Below are 21685 nucleotides of genomic sequence, written 5' to 3'. Positions count from 1 at the left end.
GCATACAGTGTGTCAAGGTCTGGACAAAACACGCTGAAGTATTGGGTGTTTCAAAGCAGTTACAAGTACCCCAGTTTTGAGATAGTCATCAAGAATGCTGGTGACAGCTTAGCCCATGAGGCACTGTTCACTCTCCACAGTCAAGGTGAAAAGAGGGCACGCGGAGAACTCTTCAAGATGTTGAGTGTCTCATAAGATGTCACACTGATGGTAGGACTGGCCTCCTGTGCAGAAAACAAATATGGTATTCACTGTTGCGAACTGCCTATGATTTTTATGTCAGGGGAATGCATTGTTCGTGCTCCTCCAGATTCCTCTCTTTAGGTTACGCAGGTAACCAGCTTCCACTGTTCAATAACCGTGATCCCGCCTGACAGCAGACAAACGTTCATTGTCTAAAATGCACCTTGTAGCATAAGCAAACTGGAGGCCAGTAACTGTACTGAGAATCAGTGCTCTCTTGCCAGCAACCATGCAAGCCTTCATCCAATTAAGGGCACGGCTGGTGTTGATATGCCCGTGATTGTAGCGCAATCCAATGTGTATGTTCTTCCGAAGGAAGCTAATGGGAAGAAGAGGATCTGAATACTAATTAGATACAAAGGAGGATTTTAATGCAGAATTCCTGACAACTTGCAAGTTGTTAACCTGAAGGTAAAGACTTCTTTTTCTGTTCTCTCTTCTTCCTAAATGCACTCAGCGTGACTTCTTAACGTGACACCATAAGAAAGGCCGCACTGGGTCAGGTGAGAACAGCATGTTCTTCGGGCAGCACTCAGCAGCAGACTCCTGGGGAAGAGGCATGCAACGATCCATCCCTAGATCCTTTCTCAGCTTCCAGCAATCAATAGATCAGCTATCTGTGGGTTTGGTTGCCTTTCATAGATTTTTCTTCCATAATTGTGTCTAATTGCTTTTGAAACCATGTAAACCTTTGTCATCGACAGCAGCTTGTGTCAATGATTTCCATCCAATTTGAAATCTTTCCCATTACAGTTACCCCAGGAACAATTTTCTGAGAAAAAATTATATTGTTATTTGGAAACTCTGGTTTCCTATGCTAAAGGACATGAAGTGCTAAGTATTCTTTTGTAAAGAATTTTGCTACACATTGCACAAATTAGAGCTGTTGTTAATACAAATGCACAGCATCCATTGCTAAAATCAAGGGTGAGCTATTATAGAGCATACTGTGAATGCAAATTAAAAATAATGCACGGCACTCAAACAAATCCTAATGGACCAACGGCACAATGTCAAATACATCAGGAGCAAAGACTTTTAATACTATTATTAAAACCCCAAACAAACAAACAAAGCAAGTAAATCAACGCTGACAAAAACTGTTTGAGCAACATTTACTCGTCACAGATCAGCATGCAGGCGGATGGTGCAGCTCCCAGCTGTTCTGAAAATGCCTGCGCGGCAGAAGGAGGGATGTCACGTAGCACAAGGCTTCTCAGCAGGCAGGATGGTCAACAGTTGAGGTAATTATGTCCAGCTAAACATCTCTTTCCATCGCTGAGTATGGATGATGTGTCCAGCTACTTATCTGTAGAAAAATCTAATTTGGGATCACGTTTGTTGAAGTGTGCAAAGAAAATACTCAGCAATAAGAGTGAGAGGCCATGGTGGAGTCAGAGTCATCCTTAATACAAGTGATGGGCTGCAGTGGTCAGTCAGCATCACTTATGCTTATGGGAAATCAGAGCCACAACTTACAAAAATAAATAGATGGATGATGTAAATATGCAGAGAGAAGGGATTACTGGGAAGGAGAAAAGAGAGGGATGACTGTATGAGGCCTAATCTTGGCATGGGAAGATTACCTCTTGAGTTTCCTCCAAGACAGTGGCCTGTGGCCCATCTCCAAGCTGTTTTGGGGGGATCATAGTGCACTGGAAAAAGCTGGAGGCCTTTTTTCCCCATTCTTACATTTCTTCTGTAGAAATTCACATAGAGTACAGTAAATAAAATAAGGACACATTATTTGATGATGTATGGGTATAGATTGCTTTGTTGGTACTGAAGAAAGCAGCAGATGTGATACAGAGCACCATAAACTCATGGGTGTAAAGGAACCTGGAACCAGGATGACAGGATGTCTGTCTTTAAACTGAGCAAAAGCCATTAACCTCATTAAACGGAGTTAAAAATATAACTGCCCAGATTGCAACCTAAACCTATTTTCACATAAGACTGATTCTCCCATTATATTCTGCAGTAAAAAAATGTTGAATACTCCATAGGAACATCACTGCTGCAAATCCCGGATTCCCCATTTTCCATTACCACGTCCTTTTGAAGCTGTTTGCAGAGTAGGTGCCCAGCTGGGAGCGGACCTGGGGCCGAGCCCACGTCCCAGAGGTCACGTCGGAGGTGAGGACACTGCCCTGAGGGTGCTGGAGGGCCCAGCAAGGTTCTTTAGACTTGGCTTTAAACACATGAATATCTCTGTTAAATTGGGGCCAGTCTCCTGCTTCCAGTGAAGCACAAATCATCTGAAAGGTCAGTATGTCTCCACGACGAAACATCAGCACGAAACGTCCGGGTGGGGGCATACTCATGCAGCGACAGGGAAAAACAACTGTCAGAGCACACCCTGGGAAGAGAAGTGACACAGGAAAATAAGCCATGTGATAAAATACCTCTTGGCATCGGGGCTGCCTTCCTTTTTCGGGAACCTCAGGGAAACCAAGCCTGGGAGAGAAAAAATCCCAGACAATTCTGTATTTCTGTTTGTCGAGTAACACCCTGAGACATTTCTGAACTGGAACTGAAAGCCTTTACCTCCAAACAGAAATATGTCCAGGCAACTTCAACAGCCGGCAAGACGTGCAGGCATTTGGGAAGGATACCAGTGGCTGGCAGCCTGCAGTCTGGAACGAGTCACCACGGGAGCAGTGGGATTTGTGCCGGTGCTGGTGTATGGTCAGGGTAATGCCGTGATGTTGAGGCTGGGAAGGTGGTGGGGGAACCAGGGCTGAGGGCAGCCGGGAGCAGTGCTGCCCCAGTCAGGGCTGGGAGTGAGAAACCATGATCTGTGCCTTGGCCAGGGCAGGTGAGGCTACGGGAAGGAGCTGGGGCTTGTTCCTTCATCCAGCAAACCATCGTTTGTGCTGAGCTGTCTCTCTGTCCTGTCAGTTCGTGGTGCTATGTACAGCGCTGCATCCCCACAGCCAGATCCGTCCGTATGTAAATACCATCTCCTCTGTGATTCACACAGTAATAATAGAAAAAGTCCAAATAATTTAAATGTTACCTTCTCCTCTTCGGTAAATACACCGGTGTGCTGTGCCTCAGAGACAGACGCCGCTGATCGTGTTACGCTCCTGACTCGCTTTCATTAGGCTCTTAACATATATTGCAATTCTCACTAAATCCATGTGCTGGGTAAGCCAGAATCTCTCTTATGGTTCTCAGACAGCCAATTACATATTTGTCTCCCTCTCAATTACTGTACTTCCAGAGAAAGTACATTTTTGTTTATTATTATCCAGTGCTTTCAGTGTCCTGACAGGATTAAGGTCTGGCGAAGGGGAAAACCAAATGTAGCCCAGAAAAAACGAGTGCCATCTCAACAGAGGGATCAATAAATGCTCTTATATTTAGCATTATTTTCCAAAACAGGCATTCAGTACCTGGCTCCCAGGTGAGACTTAAGTAGTACGTGCTCATTTTCTCTGTGGGTACTTACAGATTGATCCACCTTCTTTTTAACCTTGAGCGCTGTGAGACCCACAGTACTTGTCTGGAGGCACACTACGTTAGGTGCCATTAGGGCTGTCCACGAGTTAACAAGTCTGCCTAATGGACTAAGTTCATTAGGTGTATGGTTTACATACAACATTTCTGAGTCATTTTTATTCAATAATATTGGCATACACATCAGCTAGGAGAGACTAAAAGCGAATCAGTGTTTGGGAGGACCTGAAGGGGAGAGAGGGAGCGAGTTGGGGACGGGAAGCTGGCGAGGGGATGCTGAGGGGGCCGTGGGGGCTTGGTGCGGGGGACAGCTCGGTGGTACCCCAGGGTCTGCGGGGCCCCAGGGGCGGAGGGGAGCAGTGGGGAGAAGGAGGAAGGCACTTCCATCAGAGAGAGGGCTGATGCTTGAAGTCCCATTATCATGCTGCTGGGGAGATGTGCATTTTAAATACCCATGTTTAAAATCCTTTGCTTTTAATTTTGTGTTTGCATATTGCATGAGTGTGCATTTGACCGAATAGCTGACTGTGTGTAAAAGGCGATTCTAAAGCAAGGAATCATCACTTGAAACCTACAGCTGGAGAAAATTTATTCAGGCTTCCCAGATGTGCTCGGGCTCGGTGTGGCTGTGGCTAAGAGCAAACTGAGAACTTAACAAGCAGGCAATATGTGCTTTTATTGATAGCTGTTGGGTGCGGTCATGAAAACCTGGACGAGTGCTGCTGGCAGCTGACAGGGCTAGGGTAGGCAGCAGCAAAGCAGCACAGCAGCCTCTCTCCGTACTGCCCCAAACTACTCTGCCTGCATTTTCCTCGGGAACAGGTTCAGCCCCTGCACCACTCCTTCCCTCCTTCTGCAGCCCAGTCTTCAGTAACGCCCACAATGCAATAGTCTCGTGAAGAATTGATCTTTTCACCAGGAATGAGATTGAGACCACAGATTCAGTCCAGATAGGAGGAACTGGAACTAGGTCCCTTTCTCAGACTCGGTGAACTAAATTACCTGCACTGAATTGCATGTTTTCAGTTCCGTGGCACGTTGGCTTCTAGCAAAGGATGACTAACACGTAGTGGCAGGTACCCGAAAGAGCTGCTGTGAACGTAGCGCACCGAGCCCTGCAAGACAGGAGCCGGTGGTCGTCATGGGGCTCATTGCGTGTCTGCCTGTGATGCATGTCAGGATCCGAAGAAAGACGATCTCTGGAAATTAAAAGGTGCCAAGGAATTCAAAATTGTGACATATTGATTTCTTTGTACAGACACCATATTATCTGTAAAGCTGCAACACAGCACTATAGCTCAATGTTTTTTCTCTTTAATGATTGCTTAGCAGCCCAGTTATAAATACCATTTTCCTATTTACTGACATTTTACATTTATCGAGCATATATTTTATCTAGACTCATAAAGCTAGTGCAGGAATTTTGTAATAAAGGTAAAAGTATTTCAGGCTAAACAAAAGAGAACGTGTGACCATGGGAGTGCGCAATTCCCAGTAGGCAGTGGGGAGGTGCTGCCAGAGGTTCTGCAGGGAATCAGGGGAGGTAGGCACGAGCCTGGGAGCATGGAGAATTGCACTCACAAGGCACCGATCTGAATCCGTGCTTGGCTGAGACCTTGGGGCTGATGTGAAATGAGTGGTGGTGCTTAAAGGTGTCTGTTCCTTTTGCCCTAACAGAAGGCATCATCCTGGCCACGTCCTGCAGCACATGTTGGAGGGACAGCAGGGATGGGAGCCCTGTTTTGCCCAGTCACTGGGTGAAGAAGCCCTGGGAAGGCAGAGTGCTCTGTGGGGTGGGCACACTGGAATCAAATCACTCTTGGTCTTTTCCAGCTATAGCAAGTAGGCATTATTTTTTTCCAACTATGGCATCTGCACTCACGGGTCAAGGCAGTGTAACAAAAAAGTGACAGAACTCCCACTTTGACTGTACCGATCTATTCTAGAAACACAAGGTTAAGACTGTATATTATTTGGAAATCTATGTTAGATTCCTGATTCCACATTTAGTCACCTCTCTGATATTTACACACACGGTGTTTTGGGGAATTAAGTAAGTTATTAAATATAGGCTTAGAAAACTAACCTCCCATCCACATTTTATTTCTAAACAGCCTACAGATACTGTTTTCTCCTAGGCAGGATAAAATGTAAGATGAATTAATGATGTACAAACAAGCTGGTTTTGCCAATTATAGGTACAAAAATTTGTAAGGACCTCTGCTTTTAAAAGGAGGCTCAAATAATGCATTTTACAGGCAAGCATCAACCTCATTAGATCTAGTTATTTAAAAGATCTTGAAAAAAGAGATATGAATGACAACCTTTATGGGCACAGCTGAGATGCATGGCTGGGTTTCATATGATCAGATAACAGTCATTTAAAGTATACACATCCACACCTGAATCCTTCTCCCTGGCTCCACTTATATTTAAAGGAAAGACATTCACTTCTGGGGAGAAATTTACCTCATCCAAATGAGAACATATTTAAGCTCAGGTTTCTTACCATTCGTACAAAAAAAAACAAACAAACAAACAAACAAAAAAAACTTGTTTGGCTATAAGTGAGATAAAGCCCTCCTGCCTGATAGTGAGAGAGATTTAGGGGAATTAAAAGCATTCCTGTCCTCATCTGAAAATGCAGATTGTTTCCTTTTTTCAAATGTTTTGTGTCATGAGACAGGTACAAGCTTTTAAGTATTTCTTACATAGCTTGGTACATAACTTCTACTGAAGACGTGATTGAATCAAGCCCCATCTTGAAGGCCTTTCCCAGCCTCAATGATTCTGTGATTTAACATGGACTAGGCTCGTCAATTCTGGGTTTTAATAGCACTTGCATATTTAATTACTTGGGAAAAATAATTCACAGAGACTTGGTACACTACATGAACTTCATGGATGTTTCTAGAAGTTAATTTTCCAGACTAAGCACTGTGCACCCCTGCAAAACCCAAACCCAGAGATCCCTTCTTCATCCCACTTCAACTTCTAATTTGAAGCCATTTAATCTATACAGTTTGGCCTGATAAAAAAGTGCTTTGGAAACTTGAAGGAAATGGGATTACAGTTTGAAATAGTGTTATTCATAATGAAGGGGCTATTGCTGCACTTCAGGGCCACTGCTGCACTAATGCCCCAGAAAGGAGTTATGGCTCCCTATGCTTTCTTAGCAACTGTGGGTCAGATTTGGTAGGGCTATGGAGTTTGGGCTTTCAATTTACATGATATTTCATGTAAGACTAAAGGATGCAACATGAGAGCACAAAGTAGTGAGAGTTTTAGTAGAAGCAGGATTTCAGGCATTGCCATCTGTTTGCTAACAGCAGCATGCCCCCTCTTTTTATATTATTTACCCTCATAAATATTCTTATTGACATAAGTTATCCTGTCAATAAGTGCATTTGGTGCATTTGCTTGGCCTACTTCAGTTTCCTCTGAAATTAGTGCAGAAATTCACCTTTATCTTTCCTTCCCTTTTCCTGTAGAAAATGGCCGCCATCACCCTCTGGGCTACAGCAGGGTGGGAGTTTATCTGCACTTGCCGCTGAAATCAAAGGGGATTTGGCTGCTAAATTTCACAGAGAGCAGAATTAGTTGGCAGGGACACTCAGGAAAATCCTACCCTCACCAGAGGAACTCATCCCCTGGCTGGGAAGGGCTCTGGTCCTCTGAGTCTGGGAGGTGTTGGGGTGCGTGCGGAGCTCTACCAGGCTGGCTGGTGGCAGTGGTCGTATTAATGTCACAAAGAACACGCTTGCTGTGGTGCTGAGGTTACAGAAAGCCCCTTCTCGTCTAAGTTATTTTTTCCCTGGTTATCAGAGGCTTGGGAAGAATAATGGGTTTAAATTTTCTTTTACATTGATGAGAAAGAAAATATTTAATGAGTGGCTATGTGCTGTGATGTGCCAGAAAGCTGAGAGAGGAGCAAAGCAGTGAAATCCCCTATTCTGTCAAGCTAAGCATGCTCCTTCAAGAAAATAAGCTGCCAGTGGTTTCATTGTGCTGAGCCACAAATGTGCAAGGTGATTACGGCAGATAAAGCCCCTGAACAGAGCTTGAAGAGCCAGGCACGCAGCATGCAGAAACCTCGGAGGCACGACCAGCAGGCCCACGGCCTGGCCACACGCGAGGCCTCTGGCAGGGCTCTGCGGCAGGCCTGTCCTGCAGGGGCCAAACAAATTGGAGCCGAACTCCCTAAAACAAAGACTGGCAGCGCTGTAACAACAACCCTTAAGCTGCAATAAAAAAGGGAAAGACTTCTAGAAACTGGCAGTGGAACTGAAGCCCTGCATGAAAGCTGTGTCTACAACCCTCCTGTCAATTTGCTTCAAGAACTTTGCTATGCTGCATTTGAGTCATTGTATTCAGCTAAAGAAGCAGAAGTGTTAAAAGAATTTCCATCACGGAAAACATTCAAAGCTGTTTTAATTTATTAAGTTCCTCTTTACTAAGCAACTTTTCTATGGAAGGGGAACTATTAATTAGTGTAGATGGTTCTATCGCAGAAAAGAGGGAGCTTGGCTCCGAGAAGAATGCATGCTTCTTCAGCCACTCCAGCCACGCTTCTCCACCTTTTCTCAAAAAATATCTGCCGAGGAGCCATGATAGTTTGAAATAATAGTTATCGTAGGATTTCTTCAACGCATGTGCTATTCGTAGTTTGAACAAAATAGACGCTCTTTGATAAGCCGTCTGATACTTGTTAGTGTATGCTTTATGTGAATACACTTTATTTTTATACCTGAGCTGGAATCAGTAATTAGCCCATGATGTAGCAATAGATTATACTGCCACAGAATTAGAGATGCAAATGGTTTGGTCATGAGTTGGCTTCACTGCATGCCCTAAACTAAATTGGATTAGGGGTGATTGCCTTTCCCTGGCCAGGATTAAAATGATAGCTGTTTTTGAGATCAGAAAAATACTCCCAGGACAAAATCTCAAGAAGCTGAAGGATGCCTAGGATTTAATTATTCATCTTGTGATATTTAGTGTTTTTCCCACTGCTCAGTCACTGGAGTCATGAGATTCTGAGAAGCTGAGCTCTTTCTTTAAAAACTAAATTCTCAGCCCTTAAAATTGCAGAAGAGAAAAAAAGAAAGAAAGAAAGAAAGAAAGAAAGAAAGAAAGAAAGAAAGAAAGAAAGAAAGAAAGAAAGAAAGAAAGAGAAAGAAAGAAAGGAAGGAAGGAAGGAAGAAAGGAAGAAAGAAAGAAAGGAAGAAAGGAAGAAAGGAAGAAAGGAAGAGAAAGAAAGAGAGAAAGGAAGGAAGGAACCTCTGGAGTGTTAAAGAAATCCAAGAGAAAAAAGATCAAATGTTTTGGAAGAATTGCTGTGTTCCTATGCAGTTTTTAAAAATTTGTGCTTGACAATATCAGTCATTTTTTCTGTATCCAGCAGTGGCAAGCAGCTAATATTCTCAAGAGACTCGGATAGTTCATGGGGATAGTTTTTAACCCATTTTTTGCCATCTGATCCTTAGACCCAAACCCATCAGGATGAGGCAGAGCAGAGGATAAGGCACATCCTCCGCTCCAGCAAGCCACACGCGGACCAGGTAGGAGCTCTCTGGCATGTCTGGAACTGGTGCCTCCTGACAGTGGCTGATATTTACAGAGCTGACAACCCGGTGGCAACTACCCTCAGTCAACAGCAGTATTAATTCCGTATTCAGGGAGCAGATTTTTAAGCCAGGCTGTTATGAAAGCGAGCAGATCAGTGTTAGCACACACACACATACACGCTGTCCTGACGGCTGGGTCTTTGCCTCCAGAATGACAGCTGGACAACAGCTGTCACACATTTAAGGCCATAACAACAGCCACCGTGACTTAGGGTAGCCTAGTTCCTTTGTCCGACCATGTTCAAGAGGAGAAATACAAGGAACAGGGGATACAGAGAGAAGGCTTTCCCTTTGTATAACTCCTCAGCTTGCAGCAGTCAAAGCACTGTGGAATCTCTGAGTTACTGGTGATTTCCAGACTGTCATGTTAAAAAAAAATAAGGGATTTGTCTTCCATGAATTTGTCTAAACGCCTTTCACCACGTGGAATTGAATCCCACACTTTGGTTGGGCATTGCGTGAAAAAAACACTCTGCTACTTTGTTTGGATTAAATCTCTGATAGTTTCACCACATGATCTTCACAGTGTGAAAACAGTGACTAACATTTTCTCATTTATCATCCTCATACCAGCCATTGATTTAAATATCTTTGTCTTAATGCTTCCAAGCTGATGAGCTATTTTCTATTCTACTCCTTTACATCTGGAAGCAATCCTCAAAAAGACTGAAAAAAAATAGGAACACAATTTACAAAGATATCAAAGGTCTCCAATATCTGTCTTTAGGACATTTTTTCATTGTCTTTGGTAATTAATTTGCCAATATTACAAGCCACATTTCTAACAAGGTCTTCTTGTACAAATTCAAGATACAATAACCAAGGTGCTGACTATCTTTCACCTGTAGCTGAATGAAAACACTGAAAAATAGCCAAAGAAAATGTCAGGATAAATAGATCAGAACACTAAAAACACTGTTATAGGAAAAAATGTAAGAAATATCACTTCAAGGTTTTGTGGAAGAATCTAATTTGAAGGAACTATTTATAGGTGCTGCATATTATGTTAATTTAGCATCTCCTGACATACAAAGGCTTCCTTTCAGAGCCTTTGTAGAAAAAGAAGGAAGACAAGGAAGACTGCAAGAAAGAGAAGGCTTTACAGAGTTATGATAAAAGCTGCTGCCGCTGTAACAGATCATCAGAAAGAGAATGAAATGGTGAGATGCCATTCATCACTTTGAGAAATGCTGATGAACAGCTTGTGGTTAGGTGGGACTACCTACAATATTTATGAAGAGGGCTATGTTATCAGAAGAATGCAATGTTTCCTCTTTGTGGGCTGTTTACAAACCCATCCTGATTTCCACCAGTCTATTTGTTATTTGCAAGAATTCATTCATACACCTCACTCAAAACAGGAAGAAAAAACTCATTTCGATTTGAAAACGAATTTCATTTCACTGAAATGTTTTTTGCATAAATGGGATGAGAAATTTTCAGCTTGCGGATTGTATGCAAAAAGGTCATTTTAAGTGGGTTATATTCATTGTACTGAGGTCATTGATCACTCTGTTTTTTCTACTGTACGGCTGTATGCATGAAAAACAAGCTCTTTGAAGTGGAAAAACAGACCAGAACTGATAAACTATTGACAATGAATATAAATAATAGATAGCAAAAAGAAAGGATCTGAGCATCATAGAATTTCAGGTTGCGTTTTGTTTCTGATGGTTTAAAGGGGGTAGTGGCACACTGACCATCTTCACAGGCTGTTTTACTCATAAAACTCCATTTTTTTCATGGAGACAAAAATAAAATCTTTACAATTTAACTTCTGCAAACAGCAAATATGATATGGATAGAGAATAAATGTCATCACAGAAATTACGTGTTCATGAACACTGCTTTATGGTCAAGCTTTTTTTCACTGCTGCTACAGGTGGCAACAAAACACTAGAAATAATTACCTCGATATTATTATGACTTCTTACCTGTAGGAAGATGTTTTCCCTCTCATCCATATTGTCAGCATTACCCTGACACTAAAAAAAAAAACGGTTTAGTGGAGGACTTGTTAGTGTTAGGTCAGAGGTTGGACTTGGTGATCTTGGAGGTCTCTTCCAACCTAGGTGATTCTGTGATTCTGTGATTCTGAAAACTGAAGTCACTGTGGAAGTGTTTGGGGAGAAGCTCCTGCCCTGGGCATCCCACACTGCAGTGCTGGCCAGGGCGCAGCTGCTTCAGCTGCTGTTGGCAGGGCAGGGAGGGAGGCAGGAGGGGGCAGGCCAGAAGCCCGTCCAGCAGGCGTTGTCTTAACGTCATCCCGGATTTATTATTTGGGTGAACTCACACCATCAGCTCGCATCTTGGGCCAGGAAGTCTCCTACATTTAGACCAGACATAGGGATGTATACGAAGCAGTCTCACCATCCCTTTTCATTCTTTTTTTCCTAGTCATAATCTGCACTTGGGGAGGAGATGCATAAAATTAGAGTCCGTGTCATTTTTCAGATCCAGGATAGAAAGTAGTCATTAATCAGTAGCTATCAATTCAATAATATGCATTGAAACATCCATCACCATCATGCTTCTCCTTTGAGCTGACAGCTGATAGCGAGCATACAGAGCCAAAATTAATTGTTCTGGACATAGGCTTAATTCAGCAGATTTTCTTGTCTTATCACCCCGTCCCTCAAGGCTAGGGCCACAGAGCATCCAGATCGCCTGAATCCAGCTATTTCCATAACTCTCAAGAGTGGAAGTAGTCTTCAACTCCATAAATTGTTATAAGGTGTCCAGCCAGTGCCACCTGCAGTTGGACAGCAGGAAGAGGAGACACCAAAGGTGCCCCAGCTCCTGTGATGAAACATCCCTGTACACACAGGCTTGTTCCATGCATTCAGGTTCGTAAGGGGCTCTGCCAGGTTCTTACTGTGACAGTCTCCCCCTCTTACACTAATACGAGAGGAAAGATGGATTATCTGTTTCATTAAGTTTAGGAGAGTTTGCCCCCATCAATCTCCATCGCATGCCTTAGAAGCTGGCTCTCAATGCCTTATAAATCCCATGTCTAGGTATGATGGCAGCTTTCACGTTATACCTAACTTTTTCCTCATTAAGACTTTAATTCTCATCCCAGATTTCTTTTATCTACTTAATAATTGAATACTATCTAAATGATATCGTGGAACAATTTGAAATTTATGTAAGAAGGATGCAGGCTTTAATCCTGAGAGCCCAAGGAAGTGGCTCAGATGCCAGCTTGAGTATTTTGCAGCTGGAGGTCACAAGTCTTAGTACATTCCCTCCCATTAAAACAACTTCTCAAGGTTTAAAAAGTTGCCCAGACCCGCATTACTTGCTGAAACACAGTCCAGATTTAGAGAAACACTTTCTTCCTGCAATAGGACCTACTTTAATATTTATTCTAACATTGTTCGGGGTGGAGGGTGGTGCTATTTAAACTAGGCTAATTCTGCTAGGGTAATGAATTCATTTATATTCTTCTGCGCAAGTGTCTTTACCAGACTTTGGCACTGAGCAACTCTGAATTTTCAGTGATGCAACCAGATAGAATTGAATTGGAAAAAGCTGACATTTCTAAACATATCCAAGTAGGAAATGATTCAGCGGTTCCACGGAAAGGAGCCAACTGTGAAAGACCATTTGCAATATGATATATCTGGAACTCTAAGCCAACCTTTTGTTTTATGAGCTTCTAATCTTTCTATTTTAATGTGTGGTGCTTTCCTTTTCCATCAGAAGATTTTGATCATATGCCTGTCTCTTTCGCATCTGGGGGGATGAACTTGCATTGTGACTTTCTAGGGAACCCAGCACAAGGGAAGCTGGTGGTCCCTGCCCTCTGCTTGCATGCGCCCCCCAGATCCCAGTCAGCCCAGGCCAAGCTAGCAATGCACAGCAGGGCACACCTCTAAAGAAACAGGTCACCGGCAGAGCTGCTGTCATTTGAATGATAAGACTTTGACCTTGGAATCAAACTATTAATTTGAATTTGTTGCAGAAGTGGCCATTGAAGTATGCGAGTCACGTGGACTCGTTTTATAACAGCCTATTTTACAGCATGTGGAGGTATTGTATGCCCTAGGAGAACAATCAAAACCTTGTTTTACCTAATAAGGAAACTGCTGAGGCAAATGAAAACCTTACTGTTTTCCAATACATTTCACTCTGATTAATTTTTCAGTTTTATGAAACACGCTGTGGTTATCTTTGAGACACGTTCAGTGTACCGGTGCTTGGACGTTAAACAGCAAACTACTGATGTCTCCGGGCAGATGAGCACAGGCACTCAAAAGCCCAGGGCTCTCATTCATGCTGAACGACACTATCCACTTACATCTCCCTCTTGTCCTCCTTGCTTGCTTCTGGCTACAGAAATACCCACTTCTTCTGTAACTAAATGATTACTTTCATCTGATAATTTTGACACTTTCATTTAAGAACTTCTGTATCTGCCCTGCAGAAGCTCAAGTTTCAGAAAAGAAAAAATGAGGTCCAATTTCGTTTTTCTAATTTCTCCCTCATGCAGTTTTCAGGCTTCTCCGAATCAGGCAGTTTGTAATGTAGAAGCCAGGTACGTGTTTGTCACGCTGGTTGAAGGAACGGCTGAGGTGTGTGCTCTTCAGGTGGTCTTGCATCATGACTCTGTCCATGAAGAGCATTCCATAAACTACCAATATTAATATTAAATACTTCCTAGTCTTCTCTCTGAGATCTGCAGATCACTTTTGGCTTCCTTATTAGCATTAAATAATTCCAGTCTTCAGTCTGACATCTAAGAATTCCTACTGGCTTTTTCTTCTTTAATTTGCTGCTGAGTTGCCAAAAAGAATGTGTCATTCTACTTTTGTAACATGACAGTAATTTAGAATGGCACCAAGATATTAATTAATGGCCCATGACTGAAGTATAGATTTCAATTGTATAGAAGCACTTTGGCTTTTGTGCTGTGCTTTACCTGTCAATATTCAAGCCTCCCTCTTTGGATCGCAGCTTGCCTTGCCAGCAGCCATGGCATCAGTCCTAGCTGTTCGCACAAAAAGGTAGGAAGAGTGACATTTACGCTCAGTAAGAGGCACGTTTCCTTTTGCCGTAGTGCAACAATCTGTAAGCTTATAGACCCTGTTCTTTTACTCCTTGAACACCCTTTTCCTAATTACAGTATTAGGGATAATCAGTCAGTACTAAAAAAATCAGGAAGGACCTTCACATTTTATCTTATTTCTGATTTATCTAAAAAGTTATCTTCATTTTTCAGGAAATTTGCCATGCTACAGTAACAATTTCTATAGTGTTATCAAATCACATCTTACTGAGCTGGAATTCGTTAGTAGCTGGGTGAGAAAATCACTAATAATGGCGACAGGAGATAATGCTGAAAATTGAGCTGGGAATATTTTTCCACCTAGCTCCTGAGTACAATTAGGACACACATTAGTGAGGAATTTAAATGAGAAATAAAGCAAGGGTCCTCTTGGACAACACAGATAAGTAAATATCCCAAAGGTGTTATTAGAAAATAATGGAGTTAGTCTCAACACCATCATAGACTGTGATCAGGCGACGTCTCTTTCCTTTGCCTGATTATTTATAGTGTTGCTGTGCTTGGTTAGACACACAGAAGTGCTAGGCACCACGTTCCAGAGAAAGTAATTCATTCTCATAATATGCACAGCCAAGTCTGGCTTATGTTAAGCCAGCGGGAACAGAGTAAAGGCAGAGCTGGTGCCACTCACCTTTCCATACTCAACTGCTTGGATCTCTGCAACACCCCTGAGAGCGGGGGCGCGCTACAGGATGGAGCTCTTGGCACGCGGCCGTGTTGGAGCCTGACCCAACAACATGCAAGGTCCCTTCCATTTCTGCTTCCCAGGGCACGGCTAGCCTCCTTATGAGCCCAAGAACCCTCTCTCTAATGCATATGCATGTCAGACAGATCAGGTAGCCAAGGGCACAGACACTTTTCAGAGCAGCAACAAAGGGCATTGAACCCTCACATCGCACCCCCCGCTCGGTGCTGGTGGGAAGGTCCTTGCATCACTCTGACAGCCCTGCCAGCAGCCAGGGCAGGATTCCAGGCATAGGTTTAAACATTCCTAGGATGAAAGGTGCCATATAAGTGTCAGTCATCGTGTTGCCTGTTGGCAAAGAGTTAGGTGACTCATTTTATCACCGAGGCTATTCCTAGAAAAAGAAAACGTAAGTGCCTTAGAAAGGGAGAAGGGCTCCAAGCACAAGAAATCTTATAGTCTTTATAAGGGAGTCTTAGGTATCTCAGTTAAGTACTGATGAAATCCTGAGTGATTAATGATCAGAGGAAATAGCAACTGGTTTATGTTACTCGTTGTGCAGTATCACCCAAGGACCCAGCAGGGGGATCAAAGATCTGCTGTGCAAGAGCCCACAGATGCGTGTGCAGGCAATCAAAGGAAGTTTTCCAGACAGAACTGTGGGTCTGTAGTATTTTACAAATTGTTAAGAGCTGCGTGAGAAAATCTTTGGCATCCTAAATAGATAACTCTAGAACAAACACTGCTTTTTTTTTTTTTTTCCATGGGTACTAATTCACCTCTTACCAAACTTTCCTGCAGGAAAGATTTGCACGCAGATGGCATGTATCCTTTTATATCATTAGAGAAGTTGAAAAAGGCTGCATACATACCAGCGATTTATACAGCTACTGGGAAGAAAACTAACTCCATTCCAGCAGAAAGCAGGACATCAGAGAACATGTTTTTAAAGCAAGCCACCCTGTCAACCCTATTTTTGTTTGCTTTGTGGTACGGTCTCAGGGTGCTCAAGCTGGATTGCTTTCAGATTAAATTAAACATGAAGACATGCTTCTGGACTGTACCTAATGTGCTGGACTGTACCGAATGGAGCACATGTCCTCGTGTTTAATTTAATCTGAACCTCCTCCTCCTCCCCTCCCCACCCTGAATAGCGTGGACATTGGATCCCCAGTGCCAACTGTTTCACTCTGCGGACCTACTCCTGTTGCATGGCACTACTTGCCAGTGTGGGTGTCCATTCAGACTCGCCAGCCAGACTCACGCTGATTTATGCGTCTGATGATCTGCTCAGCAGTATGGGCTCTCTGCTGCTTCCGATTCTATTGGAGCACATCAGCTGACACATCTTCAGGCCTGCAGGCTGTACGCTTCCAAATCTGAACCCCCAGACTATATGTCAGGCTGTCCACGCATTCCTCCTCATACAGACCCACACAACATCCAGCTCCTTTCTTCCTGATTCCCCACAACATTTCCTTATCACTTGTTTACACCTGTGGATGTCCTCAGCCCTATTTCTTCCTGAGATATAATCTGAAATCATTCAGTGTAGCAAAGCAAAGATAAGTTAAAATCTATTTAGTAAGCAGGCTTGAGAGAGAGCGTTATTACACCAGAAGGCATTCTGGATATTGCCAAACAATTATTTCACCTATTTCAGTTACCCGTGTGCTGCAGACGTGCTCCTATCTTCTTCTCTGCTTTTCCATTTCTTCCCAGAATGAACAAATTCTGGAGAGACTGCTTCCTGAGATTCGGGGATTGGCTAAATGCCCATATTCAAAAATTGCTCCATTTCAGACAGAAAAAAAAAAAAAAGCCATCAAGGTAATATATGGACTTGAAAACTCAGCTATAAGCACCTGTTCATCTCTTCATAGACGAAGTTCAGTTGAGTGCATTTTGCTTCTAAAATTGTCCTGACGCTACTGGGAATGTTGGCTCACAGCAAAGGAAATGAGCGAATGAAGCAGCTCTGCCAACCGCCGCTGTGAACATCAGACGTGTCGGGAGCGGGGAGAAGACTTACTATTCTCCTCATGGTTACCGACAGATTTGACTGTCATACTTCATTTTCCATGACATTATGTTCAGACAGGAGGGATATATCTGAAAGAGTTTTCATATCTAACCTGGGGCTGCACAGAGCTGGGCTGCCCGTGATAGGGCAGCTTAATTAAGGTTTTTTATGTTTTTCATGAGCGAGGACAAGGTTTTGAGACTTGAAAAGTTGTCGTCTCTACAATGAGAAGGGAGTTTTGCTGTCAGAGGTCAGAGCTCCATGTTACTGCCTATGTCTTTGCTGCTGCTGTTGCCTCCCCAAAATAATATCCAGTAAAAGAGATGCTAAGAACGTGGTATGAAGACAAAGATAAGTACTTGACTAAACAGGAAATGTTTTAAAACATATGCTGATGACTCCACAAATCCCTGACTCACAGTACTTTGACCCAAGCTCCTTCTGAGATTGCCAGTGGCAGAAAACAAGGTGATTCAGAAAGCTATTTGTTAGGCACTCTACAGGGCACCTACCAAATTCTTCTTTCTCTTGACAAACTCTACTTTTAAAAACCAACCAACCAAGTAGGAAAATGCAATTGTGTGAAGCTGTTTATCCAAGGGAAGAGTGGGCTATTTACCCGAGTGCGATGATCAAAATTCAGGTCTGTTTGCAAACTCCATCAATTCAGACCACCAAAAATTGTTGGCTTGATGAAACCAGTTTTTGTTCCCCATACCCAATACCTAAAGATTTTTTTTTTCCATGACAAAGTTTGCTTTCAAAGTGAGAAGCTAGAGACTCACCACTGCATGCTGGTGCAGCTTCCTCAATGCCAAGGGAAGATCTAGCCCTCTGCTGCTGTAGGGTGGAGACAGGGACATGAGAAGACTCCCATCTGAAAGATGTGGCTTCTCCAGAAGGCTGGTAAACAAAAACTGTTTGTTCAAGTTTTATTATAGAACAGCGTAGCCACATGAAAGATGCAACAGATCTTTGCTTTGTGCATTGATCTATTAGATGAGAAAGGGTTCAGACGCGGCCAGGTGGAAGAGTACATTTATATTTTCTTTCAAAGTACACTCTTGCTTTTGTTGTCCTAATTCACTATTCTAAGAGCCACCCAGGACCCAGAGCCTTTTCAAGTCACTTATTTACTGTCGTTTGCTGATAATCCCGGCTCCCCCAGTCTGTTCACCCTCCGGTACCTCCTGCTGCTGCTATTGTCAGCTACTGGGAAAAGAAAAAATAAAAAAAGCAAACCACCCCTCCTTCCAGACATGTTGTCCTCCATATTATTTCGCTCCGGAGGCTGTCTCTCACATCATTAAATTGCTTCATCTCTTGCTGTCAGTTATGCCTGCGGAACTGCTGGTAGATCCCCTTGCCTTCTGCTCATCATGATGCACCTTTCAAAATAGCTGTGATTCTTAACTAAGAAAATAATCATTTGTCTCTTTCATCTCTATTGTCTCAGGGCTTCCAATGACCACCTTCCCGGTAGTTATTTATTGCTGCCAACAACACACCAGTCACTAGTCAGGTTCATTCTGCAAACGTAGAAGAGCACATTTGGGGAGCGGCTACTAGGGGAGCAGTGCAATGTTTCTTGAGTTGATGTGAGCCCTGGGGCTCTTGCATGCACATATTCCCCCACTGGAATTAAGAAGCATCAACTGCCAGAAGCACAGATCCTCTTCACAATCAGCTTATAGCTCAACTTTACTGCTTTTTTTCCTGCTTCCAACTAATATTTTTACAAACAGCCGAATATCACCTTCTGAGAAAGGTTTTATACTTCATAACTATTGTATCACTTCTGTCAACAGCTGAAAAAATGACCGACACTTTTTCTTGTACGGAGAGCTGTATTATGATTCTTCAGTGTCGAGAATATTTTTTACTACGTTTCTGACTTACTAGATCAAGTGAAACATTTGTCCTAGAGTGCACTTGATTATAGATTGGTGTCACGCAAATTAGGACAACGGGCCACGAAAGAGACTGAAACGTGCCAACTTGGAGCAACATTGTTAGTTAGGTGATGTGCAGGTAGGCTGAGAGTGGGCTACATGGATTCTTTCCCCTCCCTCGTGTACTATTTCTTCACAGTGTCTTAATTTTTACCTTTTGTTGTAATAATGACTCACTGCACTCAGAAGCTGTAACTCAGAATTCTCCAAAAGCTCCCAAACCAAGGAATACTCCTTGATGCAAGGAGTGGGAGGGTAAACAAAATTAGATTCAAAATTCAAATGATTTAGGAAAAGAAAGAAGTAGCGAATAAAGCGTTTCATGAAGATGGTTAAAAACTGCAAGAAAGGTGAAATTTTCCAGGAATGTACCAAACAAGTGGAAGAAATTCAAGGGACCATTATGGTCACTGAAAGATGGCCCTTAGGGGTGGGTATTTTTAAAAATCTTGTCAGGAGAGAGGCACTAGATTTTCATCTTTTCAGGTTTACCCAGGTAAGTGTTCAAGTGTTGACATCTGAGCCAATGATCAGTCAGCAGTAAGATACTGAAGGGCTACATCACATCTAGGAGAAAAAGAGTACTTATCAAAGATACCAGCTCCAACAGGAACCAAACCGAGGAAAAAAAACTTCTGGGCCAAGTATGGCAGATCTGGAACTTGTCTTCACTCAAAATACGTTTTATACTGTTATTCTAATCACTGGGTCAGAACGAATTGTGAAAGGGGTCAGATATCAATATTGGGGGAAAAATAATCAACAGTCCTGATTAAACCTGAGAAAAAGCAGGGATTATTCAGCGTTAGCAAAACAGAACCAGATCTAACTGCAAGAGTTAGAAGGAACAGCAGATGGTATTGCAGTACGGAGGGATAAACCCAAAGTCACTAAGAGACAAAGAAAAAATAAGGAATTTTAGGATTTTTGCAGGCCAGCATCCAGACTTTGAGAAGAATAGTTACATTTGTAGGGAAATACATTTTGTAAGAGCTTGCAGATCAGGTACCTATAACAACCTATAAAGAAACAGTGAATCAATCACAATCTATATAGTGAAAAAGAGTGTTTTGAAAGGGAATCATACGAGCAGAATATCACCCAGAGTACTGGGGCCCTTATTAAGTAAAAGTTTGTATCAACTTGATGTTGGCTTTTGAGCTAACCTGGGATCTCAAAGAGAAAACCTCGTACTGCTGGTTGCTCTGTGGGCTGCTGTGGTGGGCGTTCAAGGGCTTCATGCACAAGGGCAATAACGTCTCGAAAACTCCTTTCTATGCAATGGACTACTGCGTCTGTTGTAAGGGGGAAAAGAGGTCAAATACCCATTCTCATTAAAAGAGTCCGTGAAGACAGAAAGCAAACACACAGATAAAAAGAACGATGGACAAAACAGAGGTCTAGAAGTGGCAAACAAAGTATAATCCAGAGCAAGCAGACAAAAGGGCAAAAACAAGATAACAAAAAAATACTGTTACCATTAACAACATAGAGTCTTGTATTTTATTCATAGCACTCAATATAGCGTGAAATGAACTTATTTGTGCTAAATAAATGCATACTGCATCTGGACTATTATTCGCACTGCTTAGAAGTAGCACTGTGACAATGCAAGACACCAAATTTCATCTTATCTACTGCCCTCCGCGTACCGGCTATGGTGATGGTAAGTAGTACACTCACACATGATTTTGATAATTTCAGGTGCTTTTAAAAAGCGTGTAAGGCACAGTCCAAAGCCTTGCTGGAAAGCAGCGTTGAAACTGCCAGAAGGAGACTTGGGAGGAGTAGTGAGACAAGCACTGCCAGGTGCCAGGGCAGCACCCGGGGCACTGGGACTGCCGTCTGCTGTTTGACACTGACACCACCTCAGCATGGAACAACTGGTGTTAAAAGCAGGGCACTAAAATTTCTTTAAAACACAATGGAAGAAAAATAAAACAGATCAAAAAGAAAATGTATAATGAAAAAGCTCATATGACCCAAAGCCCTTGTGGTCAAGGGAAGATTAACTAAAATACAGGTAAAACAGTGAGTAATCTCTCATCAGGCTTCTTCTCAGCCCAGTGTGATGATTTCCAAGTAACAAAAGACACACAGATGGAAAAGGAAACAGTTTTAGTTCCTTTCAGAAATAAAGAAGGAAAAAGAGAAACACCCAGTAACGGAGAGTAAGAGTGGAGCAGAGCAGTGCAGGGAATGAATGGAGCATTTCAGGGACTGATGGCCATGAGATGCTCTGAACACCCACCAAAGAAGATTAACTCAAAGGCTGAGGAGTTTAAGTTCCCAGCTACAGAACTGTCAGGCAATTCTGATTTTAAGCAGTCACTCAGGCTGCAGCCTGACAGGTGGGGGACACATTCTTTCTCCTCCATCCAAGTTCCCTCTCACCCTTACGTTAATTTATCTAAAAGATGTGGCTCAGGTACGTGCTCTGGCCCTGAGTTCTCCTTGATCAATCCCCACAACACACTGAAGGACATACAATTAAAACTTAGATTTTTTCCTGTTTAAGACACAAACTGAAAAGCAACACGAGGGGCTGCTTTCCAAACGGAATCTCCCTGTTTCAAACACCACTTGATGACTGCTGTTGGATGCTCCAGGCCTTGAGCAGCA

At 42.8% G+C, this 21685-nt stretch overlaps 1 long non-coding RNA gene across 1 annotated transcript; it reads right to left on the bottom strand.

The window, feature by feature from the left end:
- Nucleotides 1–1093: 1093 nt before the first annotated feature.
- Nucleotides 1094–17610, bottom strand: LOC121066107. Its single transcript, XR_005817512.1, has 3 exons — nucleotides 16756–17610; nucleotides 4708–4904; nucleotides 1094–2602 (listed from the first exon to the last, which is right to left on the bottom strand). It is a non-coding gene; the product is annotated as an uncharacterized LOC121066107 (long non-coding RNA).
- Nucleotides 17611–21685: the final 4075 nt, after the last annotated feature.

Source organism: Cygnus olor, chromosome 2 (assembly GCF_009769625.2).
Source record: "Cygnus olor isolate bCygOlo1 chromosome 2, bCygOlo1.pri.v2, whole genome shotgun sequence".
NCBI classification, from domain to species: domain Eukaryota; kingdom Metazoa; phylum Chordata; class Aves; order Anseriformes; family Anatidae; genus Cygnus; species Cygnus olor.
This window is presented reverse-complemented; position numbering and strand designations above follow the sequence as displayed.